At 38.1% G+C, this 14544-nt stretch overlaps 1 protein-coding gene across 1 annotated transcript in view; it reads right to left on the bottom strand.

The window, feature by feature from the left end:
- Positions 1-10417, bottom strand: part of CDH20 (cadherin 20) — a 174580-nt gene extending 164163 nt beyond the window's left edge. Inside the window, exon 1 of the mRNA XM_032772234.2 lies at positions 10033-10417. The gene's annotated coding sequence lies outside the window, so the exon portion shown is untranslated. The remainder of the gene's footprint in view (positions 1-10032) is intronic.
- Between the last annotated feature and the right edge of the window lie 4127 nt (positions 10418-14544).

Here is a 14544-nt window from a genome sequence, read left to right as displayed (position 1 = left end):
CTCCATAGATTTGGGAAACAAGAATCCTGACACCACTAATTTTGAATCCTGAGGCTACCCCTTTACCAGAGTTTCACATATGATATATGACAATACCACACTCCACTGGAAATGTTTGGTGCATGATGTGTTGCCACATCTTTTAAGTGTTGCTTCAAAAAATTTCAATGTGCAGTCATAAATAAAGTATACTTGTCAGAAGCTGCAATCTGATTTTTTTCTAACAGTTTGCTTGTGTTCCCTCCATAAATAGTTTATTGGTAAATATGGCTGGAACTTCTGAATTTTACTATTGTTAACCTTGTCCTAAATGTTCATTTCAGACAGTGTTGAGTGTTCAGTAGAAAACTTCTCCTTTATTTAAGTCATGTGGAACATATTTTCTGGCTGAAAATTCTGAATGAGTAGCTTGACTATTATCTTATATTTCTTAGCCTCATTGAGATTGTTAGTACCTTTGATATCATCCTCATTAAAGGAACATTTGAGTTAATGGTCAGAACTATATTGGTATTACTGAAGTTAATAATAGCTATGGAATTATGTTGCAGGGAGGCTATTTCCAAGTGGTCCCTCTATAATGTAATAAAGCAAATGAAAAAAGATTGAATAAAATATTATTACTCTTATCTGTATTCTGTTTCACTAAATCATGTTAATATTCTTCAAGTAACAATTTAACATTGTGAAATGGTACCCTGATGAGTAAATTATGAGTAAGGCAGTGGATTTCAGACAGGTGTCTGGGCAGGCTGTGAAAATACATCAAACTATTTCTAGTTGCAAAAGACATCGGTGATTGACATCTGAAAAAAATGACTCTCTCCCAGCACTCCCAGAGCCTTGCAATGCAGAAGGTCTTTCAGCAAAACAATTACCATTCAATGAGGATGTTGTTTTAAAGCAGATAAGTGCTTTGGCCCTCTTCTGTTCTAGTCCTGATTGTTTCCAAGGATGCTAAACAAAGCATATGGTCTTAAACTTTCAACATGATTATAAGCATAATGGCTGGTGGATACAATAATTGCAGCCATGGAAGTCAAATATGCTTTGATATTTGAAATTTGCTTATTCAATTCAAATAAATTGTATAAGAATAAAAATAATTTTCAGCCACTACCTCTTTGAAGACAATCTTGTACAAAACTGTATTAAGATTTTAAAGTTGCACAAGAGGGTTGGATGCCCACTGACCATTAGAATGAATGGGAATTGACTGTCTAAATCCCACAGGTGGCTTTAAAAATCTCAGCTGTATACCTGAAGTCAGTGAGAACAGGAAAGGGCCTCAGTATCATAAGGAGGCCTATGGTATTATTGTCTGTTAAGAGACTGAATAGTTTAAATACACATTTTGGTATGACCATATTTTTAAACACTTGGGTGTCACATAATACTCTAAAAAATTGCTGGTAAATGCAATCATATTAGATAACAAACACTGTCCACTGCCAAGATATTAAAACTGAAGAATATTAATAACTTACAAAAGAAATAGAATCACAAAAATATTTTAAATGGTGATTTAAGACAAATTTACAGGTTTCATTAACTTGATATGTGAAGAAACCATTAAACCCTATATTTTTAGTTACATTTGATATGAACATGCATTATCAGTGGAATAAATTAGCAACAGATTTTGATCAAAATGAGGCTTCAAGGTTTATAGATTTTTAATAAAAAATAAATTTCTTTACTACATTTTCGTATTTAAACTATACTACAGTAGCACCTACAGTGCTCAGTCAGGAATCAAGAACCCTTTGCTCTACTCATGTAATAAAAAGGCAGTCTCTCCCCCAAAGTTCTTACAATCTTACCATCTAATGACAAACAAATGAACTGGGTGAAGATGGGGAAAAGAGAAGATAATTATTTTGACACAATTAAGGACTAGTCTCAATATACCCATTGCCTAGCTATTGTCAAGTGTTTCATTGCCATCACAATAGAGGTGAGTCCTAAGGCGAGATCCTTTCATGTATATTGGGCAGCATGGCACAATGCCTGCAGGAGTTTAAGGGAAAAATAGATTAACAGACAATGAAGGCTGGCTTCAGAGGCAGACCAGAGGCTGGAGTTGACAACTCAATAACATAGAGCTGATCAATTTGTTTTCTTTGAAACTTTGATATGTCATCATCCTTTCCAAGATATTTGAACTTGAGCGCCTAGTTCCTTATCCTATAACATAAGGTGCACACACACATCTCATATAAAGTTTACATAACTAATGTTTCTAGAGATTCCAATGGATACCTCAGGACAAATTGTGCTCTCAGTTACAACAAGGTAAATCTGGTGCACTTCCATTGAGTTCAGAGATGTTACTCTGAATTTATACAAGTCTGAGCGAACAGAATCCAGCCCCGTGTGAGACCTGAGCTATATATGAGAGATGGTTCAGGCTATCATCTCTATACAGAGGACTCCAAATTTGATCTCCATGCCCCATATCTTCACACATAGCACTATCATATCTTTAGCTGCCTCTCTCACATCACCTCCTAAATGAACTATTGCCTCAAACTCAACATGGAAAAAATCGAATGTACCTTTTTAGAAAACCCTTTAATCTCTTGAACTGTATATGCCCCAAAGAGCTTTCATAAAAATCTAGACAACACCAGACTAGTTTGAACATTCGCCTATAACCTTAAACTGTTTGACCTAGCTTCATATTATGTCACAACCTAATTGTCATTTGTCTCCTATTTCTACATATCTCCACCCCATGCTTTCATCAAATTCTCTCTCTTCCACCTCTGCAGTCTATCCTTCTCTCTTCACTCCTGAAGATTATCACATTTATCATCTCTCTTTTACTATAGAGATACTTTTACTATATACAACCCCCTCTTCTCTGCCGTTCTTTGATCTAGTACATGCAAAGTAGTGTTGATAAATTTATCTTGTTCCAGCAACCTGGGAGTCATTTGACAGGTCTCCCCTCTTGTTTTCTGCATAAAGATCAAGCTTTATATTTCACCTTCAAGGCCCTACTTCATTCCATTTTGTCTACTTCCGCTTCCTTCTATTATCTCTCCCCCACACTACTTACATTCCTCCCACACTACCCTGTCTAGGACCTTATACATTCTTTTCCCATACTTATCTCCACGCCCTTTCCACACATGGATTTCTCATATTCTTCAATCACTTCCTTAAAAACCCTCTTCTTCCACAAGGCTTTGAAATATTAAACCATCACATTGTCCCATGTAGTATATATGTTGGAATAGTGTTATCTACATCTTATTCAGATTGTAAGCTCTATGGCACAAGGACTATGGGTAAAATTTTCAAAGAAGTGCCCAAGAGGCTTAGGAGCCTCCCATTTTGAAAAGAAAACAGGTTCTTCAGTGTCTAACACACACTGGAAGTCTTGAATGTAAGCTCCTAAGTCAATTAAGTGCTTTTGAAAAAATGTATCCTATGTCTTTTTTTATATTTGTATAGTGCTAAGCACACAGAAGGCACTCAGTAAATCACCACCACCACTTAGTGAGGTGTCTATATACCAATTTTGTAAGATTTGCCAAATGGTGTTCTACTACTGCTATTATACCATGACTGCAATTCTGAATCAAAACTACACAAGCAAGAACATTTATAAGCACACCTTTCAATCTGTCTTTAACATGTCCCATTGTGTCCAGGTTACACGTTTCAGGAATTCACTATATGCCACAAGTACTAAAATACCTAGGCATAAGGAGAGGTTAATTATATAGTTTCATTTTTACCTCTGAATTGCTGCTGTAGTAGATTTAAAGAAACCACGTTGAATAATTTGATGCCAAAGAGCTACCTACTTTAGAACTGCTAGAATCTCATGAATTGTATCTTTAGGATTCTTAGGACTTGATTGCGCAAACTTGATTCATGTTGGTGAGCACTTACTACAACAGGCCCACTGGCTAGCTGCAACAGAGCTCACCAACATGAATAAGGCCCCTAACAAATTCTGTTTAACATACTTCACCATGTAATTTAAAATAAAAACCAAAACGGTTTACACAAAGGACCTACTTAAGAACAAAGTTCTGTGTGCCCTCTACTGGTCCCACAGCAGCAACTATCTAACAAACACTATTCCTAGACTTCTGATGATGATGGTGTGTGTGTGAATAAACAGGGAGATGGACAAAAATATTTTTGGGACTTCAAATACTATAGAAAAAACAGACCCCCCCCCCAAATAGCGAATAATGGCAAAAGGAAAGAATCAAAAGAAGAAAATTCAGCCTAACCTGTTGCTTTAAACTGGAATGTTTTCACTGATGTCAGTGGGAACTTTGACTGCCTCATGGCTACAGGATTGGGCCCTTCATTTTCAAGGTTCTGAGAAAGTATTGAAAACAATGGAGAAAAATATTTTAAACCTATAAAAGGCTATTTGACAGTGTAACTTTATTTCAAAATACTTGAAGTCCCTTTAATGGGTGCAGAGTGTGAACTATCATATTGGAAATGTATGAAATGCTGCTCTTATCCACAGATCATTGACAGCTAATTGTCATGAGAAACTGTATTTCTTCCTTCCCAGTACTTATGGTCTATTATATCAATACGTACTTAGTGAACTCTATCAGAGGATTACCATATTGACATGCTCTATAGTGTCAACAAGAGATAGTGAATTTCCAAACAGTAATTAATTCACAAATGAAAATGCATGTGTGTATATATATATTAATCCTTATGCAAAAGTAGGTCTTGTCTTAGTGTTGAAGACATTTTTACAAATGTATACCTCTATTGCTTTAATTAAAAAAAAACACAACGAAACAAAACACCCAAGATACTATGATTCATAATCTACAAAATATTCTTGTTCAATTGCTTTTGCAATTATTTTGTAGTTGCAAACAAAAAATAACATGTGAAATTAGAGATAATTTGCTTTCACTCATCTTTTAAAATTGACAAATTACTTAAATTAAGTTTGTTTAAAAGATAAGTATTCCCAAACTAAGGACTTTCATATCTACTTTCAGCCTCCGATGAGTTATCACAGCTGAGTTATAGACCTCTGGCATTTTTTTTAAAAGAAATGTAAATGATGATATATCCTTAACTAGCCACATCACACCAATAAAATACTAAGACATGACTGGCCTGCCTCATGTCTTGCTTTTCCTTAAATACAATGCCTTAGAGGTAGTAGTGTTAGTGTACAATGCACTCTGCTAATATTAGTTTTAATCTTTATATAGAAAAATAAGCTTCAATTTCTTGCTTGCTAATGATCAGAACATGAGCACATTTAACTTCTCTTCATAAAATACATTCATACACTATCGCTTTCCAAAACAAGGTACAGTGCTGACATGACAGATTCATGTTCCCAGCTGTGACATAAGGGTTCTTTGACAATGCCACAGTGAAAGCCCTATTAAGAGTACAAGTGTCGGACAATGCATGTGATGCAGTTAGATGCTATAAAAAGATCTTCCAGGTGTTAATGAGTTACAGAGTTAGAATGAAAATGAGATAGATCACTCTAACTGGAAAATCTCAAGAAATAGGACTCAGACTCTCAGAGAAACAGACAAACAGTGCTTTATATGCATCATTGGCCAAACTCTGCACCTGACCATGGGAGGTGATGAGTAATCATGACTACTCAGTGAAGAAACTGTTCATTCATGATGATATGCATGAAATAAGGAAGACACTAATGAGATCATTCAGTTTCATATGCCATTTTACTTAGCTTTATCTGAAAAAATAACTTTTTGTGTAACTTATAAATGAAAATGGTGATTTGTTGCTTCATTTCCTTCTCTCTGGTTTTGCTATACTCAGTCAGAACCATGACTACTTGTGGTTTGTACTTTCAAAAGACACACATGTGCACACAAATAACCCTACCCTGAAAAATCAGTGGTTGAGATTTTCAAAGCAGGTTAGGGGATTTGACACATTAAAGGTATGTATAAAACCCCTAGATTGCTTTGAAAATTTCAACCACTGATCTTTCAGAGTATGTGTATCACTATCCTGTATATCATGTATACACATACACATACATTTATTTATATTATTTGTTAGTTTACTAAAAGAACATTTTAAATTATGTGTGCATCTTACCGATACTGTTTGTACTAGGAGTTTTGGGAACTGAAGCTTTGGTATCTCTATAGATGCAAGGTACAGTCTGAGAAGGCTGCAATGCAGATTTCTCCATGCCAGTGTGACCACAATCTCAGCTTGCTATACAACTGTATGGCAGAGGTGATGGGAGGGGAGGAGGAAAAGAAATATTTTAGTCTCAATGCTAATTTCATCGTGGTTTTTCTTTTCCAGCGTACAGTATTAACATATACTGCCCACTAGAAAATGAACTAACAACATCTAATTCATTTCACCAAGTAAGTAAATCTATACTATTTTATCTTTCAGTTCCAACTTAAGTCCCTCATGAGGTTAGCCCATTTAAGTTTTGCTGAAGGGCTCAATTATCTTATATTAGGTCTAGAAAGATTAGGTGAAGAGTATGAGCAAACAAATTCAGTTACACCTTGGCTCTGAGTCCTGAAATTAAAGCCTTAAGGGTTAAAATTCTGCTGTCTTGCCAGGTGTTCTGCACAAATGTTGCTATCATACCATGTAATGTCTGACCATTCAACCATATGTCAAACAAACTCTGCTATGACAACCAGATGTAGTCATTGCCATGGAATGAAATCATCATTTTATTAATTACCCTTTAATAAGTTTATACAATAGAGGACATGCAGTAATTTAGTCATAATTGGTCTGACAGACTCAGTACTTACAGGAATGGAATCTGTTTGTGAGACTACTTGTTATGAATAACAATTATGTCTGTGACAATGCAATTTTATTATGAAGATGTACTGTGAATTTCAAATAACTTATTTACAAGATATTATTCAGCATTTTACTACAAACCAATGACTAATGATTTCAATACATAAAATTGTCTGAACCTCTATATATATGGTATGCATATTGTAACTATACTAGTTTTTCCATTATTATCATGGCTCTTAAGGCATGTTTTTCATGTTTTATTTAACAACCATAGATTTTGTATATGTTTGTGTTTGTTAAATATAAGAAACATTAGACTTATGACAATACTTTACTGGTCTTCAGTCCTGGCTCCAGAAATTATTCTGAAATTAAACATAGCACTTAACTAATTGATGCACTATAAAGTTAAAATTCTTTATGAGAGTTCCCTAATGAAACATCACTGGCAACGACTCAAGGTCAGTAATGTCTCTTACAGTTTTCACTACACGTTTTGTCTTTCTAGCTCCAGATGATATTTCAGTAAAATGTTCTTAGGTTTCTAATAGTGGGTTGATCCAGATACAGTTAGCAATATTCCTTTCTAGATAGTTCTGGTAAAAAGGAACAGGTTGGCAGATTGCCTTCAAGACTGTTCCTCACAACAGGGATTACAATTAAATCAGAAATAAAGATTTTATCTTCAATCCATCACTGGAGTATGACAATGCAATTTTGATAACTTAATCAGAACATTTGTGAAGTGCATTTTAATTGCGGTCATTTAAAATCCAGATGAGTTCCTCCCAACACCCCACTTTGGGCCAAACACTGCAGTGCTCACTCAGTCCTTCCTCAGATAATTTGGGATTTGAATAGAGACTACATTATTTTATTTAGTTACTTATACGGTTGTAGCACTTTAACATGCATCCTGTTTTCTTCCCTTTCCTTAATGCAAAAATCTCACAAGTGCATCTCAAAGTCTTAGGCAAACTCAGAAAATACAACACTATGTTTTTGACAGCAAAGTGAAAGCTCACTCCCCCATTATCTTATTTGTAGCTCTGGCTTCCTTATGCATACAGATGAAAAGTATACTAATTGTGGTTCTGATTAAACATTGTCCAGTTCCAAAATCCTTTTTTATTTAGTAATATATAGTGGACGGGTATCTGTATTAAAATCTGCAAGCTAAATTCATCCCTGGTGTAACTTCTTTGAAGGCAGTGGAGTCACACCAAAGCTGAATCTTTACATTAGACTTCAAATCATCCTGTGATTTTGCTCACGATTATGACTTCATCAACTTTGTTTTAATGCTCTGCTGTTCCATTTTCTCTGATTAGTCATATCATTACTCTGTTTTTTTTGTACATGTATCTCTTGTTGTATGTTACTTATGAAATAGTTTACAAGCACTTTTCACTTACAAGTGCCATTTTTTAGTAAATATCAATACTACCAGTTTACTGCCTATACATGTTCTTTGAATGACTACTAAAATCACCTTTAGCACTAGCAAGCATGGAGTTTTCTGTTACATCACATAGAAAAGCAACAGTGTAGTAAGATATTATTTCACCAGTTTTTCATGAAAGAGAAATCACTCTGAGTAACATGTCTTAAACCTGGACATAATTACGAAGTTAAAAACGCAAACAGTTTTCTGATAAAATCTTGCATGCCTGTTTGAAAAGCCTTACAGCAGCAAAAAAGCTGGTACCATTAGTGGTCATCCCTGTTGAGCTGGCAATAAAGTGTGCACATAATTAAATGCATAAATTGGTGTTAGTCAGTCTAGTTAGGATGTTCATTTTCCAGGCATCTTTACATTTTACTTCCCTAAAACGGGATTAAAAAAACCAAAACTCATCACTTGATTGTGTGCAGCATAAAAACTAAAGAGAAAATAGCAGTAATGCATATTTAAACTGCAGTTTTACAGAGATGCCCTTTTGTTAAATAGATAACGACCCCTGAGCTCTGGGATTCAAAGTACTGCAGAAGCGGAGCAAGTGATAAATGTTGCATGTTGCTATTTTCTCTCCCTTTCTCTCGTTTTGTGGTTACTGTGCACTACTGATTCCCGCACCCTTGGATCAAAATGAACAATTAACGGCCTAATTATTCCAGTCACACCAGCCCACAATGAAATCTTTATTCAGTGTTTACAGCAATCTTTGGCAGAGACTGTCTTGCTGTTTTGAAACTAAGAAGAACTGCACCCTTTGGCTCAGCTCAGCATCAGCTGCCTTGGTTTCAGAGCTGGGTGCCAATAATCAGCCTTCTTGGTTCCCCCTCCCCCTTCCAAAGGGGTAATTTTTTTTTTGAGGGTGAAAAGCTCTATTCTCATCAACTCCCCCTATATACTGGCTGATTTATGGCCCAGCCATTGGGTCTCTTCCTTCCGTATCTTTTTCACATTTATTTTCTGTTACCTCGACCCCCCTCCCCACGTCCATCAACACCCAGCAGAGCCCGTGAAGTCCCACCAAGTCGGCAGCTCGAGAGCTCTTCACCGCAGGCTGCCCTGGGGGAGGGGGCGGCCGAGAGGAGCTAACGCGGCCACTGAGAGCCACAGAAGAGGAACCAAACTTGGTTCGTAGGAGAAACAAAAGGGACGGGGGGAGTTTCCTGCACACTTTGCTCACTGCTCCCCGGCTCTAAGGGGGGGAGGGCTGGCAACAGCGCGTGCCCTGCGCCCTAGAGGGCTCCCCCAAATCACCCCATGGGCAGGGCTCCCTCTTGCTCTTTTAACGCCCGTGCTCAGGGCTCCCACTGGGCAAAATTCCCCCTCTCCTTTGCCCCCAGCCCATGGCTGCCCACACTCTCGGCCTCCTGCTGGGCATGCCTCCCCCACCCGCTGCAGGGGCCCCGCGCTCTCTCCGTGTCTGATCCTTGGAGGCATCCCCATGGGGCGGCAGCCTGCAGAAGGGTTCTCTGTGCAATCTCCTCCTTTCCCGTACGTCGCTCCCCCCACTCCCCTGCCCCCGCACGCGGGAGAGCAGAGGGGACCACCCTGGAGCTGGCGGGACTGGGACACGTCTCCCCGTCCGAGGCGCCGCGGAGGTGGCTCCCCGCTGTGGCCCGAGCCGCCGGGGAAGTTGGAGGGAGAAGCTCGCGACAGGGCGGAGGCAGTCCCGCCGCCAGCGCACCTGCAAGAGTCCCAGCCAAACTCGAGAACAGCTGCAGCCCCGCGCCCCTTCCCTCTGCCTCCCGCTGCGCTCGGCCAGGGAGCCTCCAATGTAACCCCGCGGGTACCTTGCGCGGTGTGTGGCAGGAGCTCCCCGGGAAGCCTCCTGGCGACCTTCCTCCTCGCTGGGGTCCCCGCTCACATCCCAGTGCCCCCCACCGCGGCTACTGCTGTCCGAGAAGCGAAGTCCGCTCCTGAGCCCACCTCAGGGGGGGAAAAAAAGGGGGTGCGGAGGCGCACAGCTTCCCCCTCCTGCTCCCAGCGCACACACGGGCCGAGATTTTTGCTTCCACCTGGGCTGCAGCGACGACAGAGTTCTCCCCCGGTCTCTCGCCTCTGCCAGCGCTCAGCTCAGCGCCGGTGGAGATGGAGGCTCCTCCAGATAAGCTCCTGTCTAGTTTGTGGCAGGCACCTCTTCCCCTCCTCCTTCGCCCTTGCTCCTTCCCTAGCCTAAGTGGCTGCTGGCTGCCTGTGCCACCGGTACTCAGTCTGCTGCTCATGAATATTCTGACAGAGGCGAATGCTGTTGAAGTAAATTGAATTAGCCAATTGGTACCAGGAATGTGCACTTCTTCCCTCAGAGGAGCTGTCTGGAACACCACCAGATTCAAGTAATTAGTGTCCAGTTGGTACCCTGTGGTTCAGACCCTGCAATTTTGACTGGGCACCTCTGGGGAACCCTGCTGGCTTTAGATTCCACAAACATCTCTCGGGTCCTGGGAACAGCAGCAGTGTGTACCAGAGACATCTTTTTACAGACAATATGTCTTAGGAGAATTTAAAAGATGCACCATCCCTGTTCAGGACTGAATGGGAATTTATGGGGAAAGACAAGGACAACATGACAGATTAAAAACACACTGGTTAGGTAGTCTGAAACTACTGGGAAACAAAGCTTTATTTTTTAACAGAGGAAAGCTTTGTTTCTCAGTTCTAATTAACAAATATTCTTAGACTTATCTGACAGATATTAGTGTAAACATGATTTCTTGTGGAGATTGTAAAAGACTGAAAAAATCCATTAAATAAACCTTTGAAAACCCTTCCTTTAATTTTTTTTTTCAAATGTCTGTGGTGGTCATGAAACTAGTAGGCAACTGACAGCAATGAAAACTGAAATACCCTGTCTTAACCACAGAACTGCTACAGCAGAGGCAGCACATGAACACAGTAGATAGATGCATCCATACTGCCTACCAATTTCCCTCAGTGGTGACCTGGAATAACCATCTTTAGGGGTGAGAAGATTCCTAACTCTATGCCCATTGAATCCTTCATCTTTCTGCAGACATTGTGGTAAGGGTGCAAATTAGTGCCAACTTTGGCAGTGAAAGAGATGTCCACTAGGTACTAGAATGAGACTGCAGCTCATTTCACATATACTGAAGGGCTGTCAGGTGGTAATACATTCTTGTCACTACCAGCCTACAACCCAATTCAATTCTCAGTTACACTGAGTCAAAACTCAAGTAACTCCACTAACTTCAGAGCAGAATGGAAACCATATAATTGCTACCCAGATCAGTCAGTTTGCCATTGAAGACTAATCCCCATTATTGATTTCCTGGAACATCCAGCCTCTTTGCCATGAAATCTACTATGAAGATTGATTGCAAAGTTTAGACTTTTTTTTTGCCTTGAATATTTAGCAGAACTAAGGTCACAGAAATGTACCCAAGGAATCTTATGGACATGCATTTTTCATAAACATTCATCACTATATAATCATTTCAGTATAAAAAACTAACAAATGCGAGAGAGACAAGTTGGGTGAGATAATACCATTATTGGATCAACTTCTGTTGGTGAAAGAGACAAGCTTTTGAGGTTACACACAGTTCTTTTTCAGATCTACAGAAGTTCAAAGGCTTGTCTCTTTCACCAACAGAAGTTGGTGCAATAAAAGATATTACCTTACCTGCCTTGTATCTCTGATATACTGGTACCAACATGGCTACAATGACCCTGCAAAAAATAAAGAAAGAAAGATGCAATGGAGACTCTTACATTAACAGTTTGGAAGTTTTGACATTGTTTGGTGTAACGCTCAATATAAATTATGTTACAATTGTGATAAATATACATTTTGACAGCCAATATTTTATCCAGTGTTCTACTGTATATTCATTTCTGGACTCGGGTTGATTGGTGACTTTTAATGAAACATTCTAGAGAGCCAGAATTGTCTCTCACTTCTACCGTTTGTCAATGTCTGAGTCTCAGTGTGTTTCTGATAATAAAGCAAAATATACCCTTATTGAGGAGAATGATCAACTGAGCACATGTAATAATATTCCAGGAAGTTACCACAGTTCCAATTTTAATCAAAATCCCAAAGACCTATAGTCAGAATCAAGCCTTTTAGTTATTAAGAGTGGAAATATTTCCATAATAACGTATTTATTCTCAATACATATTGTTTAGCATTGATACTATACTTGCAGATGATATGTACGTCTTTATTTTGAGATAACATGTTAAGAATACATAGGATAAGATGTAAAAAAAATGTAAATCCATGCCACTTCTGTAATATGTTGGAATCAGTCTGTATATTGTCTCTACCTCCCTCACCCTTAATTTATTTATTTTCTGAAGATAGACTGCTGTTAAGAAAAAAGAAGTCACAATAAAAATATATGAGACAGCTTTAATGCTGTGGAGGCTGCAGTGAAGGTACTTTAATTATGTTGTATGCCATGGCACCATGAAAATAAAATGCAGATACTGTCTATTGCATAAGGTTATAATGTAGGATTAATAAATATATAGTACATAATGCTGTACTGATGACAGAAAACACAAGATAATTCTATAATAGACAGAGTGAGCACTGGAAAAAAAAACAATGTGAGGTTCTCAATTTTATGTTTACAGTTGATTTTCAATATCAAAAATTGATTTATTAAAATAGATGCTACTTGCATACCTTAATTTTTACAGTTCAATATTTGTGTCGGTTTTTTCCACAGAAAGAAGTTTGAGTAATGTGCTTGTGACTGTCTTTCCTAAGAACTATTATGTAATACACAGGGGAAGGAGGAAAAATCAAGAGGGGTGGGAGGAGGGAGTGATCTTACATTCCAACTGGAAAAAAAAAAAAAGATAAGGCCTCAGTCAGGAAAGATACTGAGCACCCTCATCTCTCACTGAAGTCAGAGTTGAGAGCACCCAGCACTTCAGAGAAGGTGCTCACCATCTCACCTCATCTGCTTTAAAATATGCACACCCCATATAGAATAGGTAGGTGTGGATATCCTGGAGGTCTCAATTTTCTCCTTAAAAAACAAATCACCAAAGGAATGATAATTAAAAAAAAAAAAAAAGACCCTAACTCTCAAGACTGAGATGACCCATAAGATTCCATACTTAAAAATGGGCATTTTATTGACGCTATGAGTAAATATTTTTATATAAAGTACTGCATATATTACTTCCAATACTTGAAGTTCTCTCTGCCTTGAAACTATATGTAAAGTTGGATCCATGCAAAACAAGTAAAATGAAATAAAAAAAAGACAAAGAGCATGCTGAGTAGTCTTAAAGATTAGAGTCTTTGGGGGAGATGTAAAAACATTTTGCTATCACTGTTTGAACAAGATAATTTAATATGCTCCTATCTACTTACACATTCTCTTGGAATAAAAACATGCAAGAAATGTGTATATTGCTTATCTGCTCATATACATGTTTGTCTTCTGTGACTGACATGAAGGATAAGTTACAAGTTCTTTAAATAACAGAGCTAAAGAAAAATAAAGAAAGCTCAAAACCAACTATTTTATACCCAAGTGGTCATTTCATGTCATGCAGTGGCTTTCACGTTTCTGGCTAGTTTATTCTCCACCTTTTTTCACACCTGCCCCTCTTTATCTCTCTTCATCATTCCTCAAGAAAGAAGATTGGCTTTTGTGTGTTGCAGTATTCCTTCATTAGGTGGCCTATAGGAATCACTCATTCTTTGGCAATAGAGGGAGGAACAGGATATTTCCATTATTCAGGTTGTATGAATAAGAGCTAAATGCTTTGAGGAATCAAAATTATGAAGATTTCATCTCAATCTTCATTCCTCTTTTCTAAGATTTTATTGTCATATAATTAAGATAATTTTTTAAATTAATCCCACCCTATATTTTATTCATTTTAGGGCATTTTGGAAGGTCAGTATTAATTGCACAATGCACCATTATCATTGGTATGGTACCTCTCTCACACAGGAAAAAGGATTTGGATTTTCTGTTTTGTGAAAATTCACTGGAATAAGATATCATCATACAAAAAGGAAAAAAAAATGAGCCCATGAGCCTAAATAAAGCACATTCCAAAGTAGTAAACCAAAACTATACATAGTTTCAAGAAGTAGTACATAAAGCTAATGTATATAAAAATTTGATGGTGAAAAAAATTATATTATAATAATATAAATTTTACATTTGAAAATGTCCCTGAAACAGGAAATACACAAAACTTTCAAAGAGTCATGTCTACAGGGCAAGAGTGCCAGTACCACCTGCATCCAAGAAAGTGCAGAAGTACCATATATTAATGAGTAAATACTATGGCTCAAATGCCAGACAGTC

Source organism: Chelonoidis abingdonii, chromosome 2, assembly GCF_003597395.2.
Source record: "Chelonoidis abingdonii isolate Lonesome George chromosome 2, CheloAbing_2.0, whole genome shotgun sequence".
Taxonomy (NCBI): Eukaryota; Metazoa; Chordata; order Testudines; family Testudinidae; genus Chelonoidis; species Chelonoidis abingdonii.
This window is presented reverse-complemented; position numbering and strand designations above follow the sequence as displayed.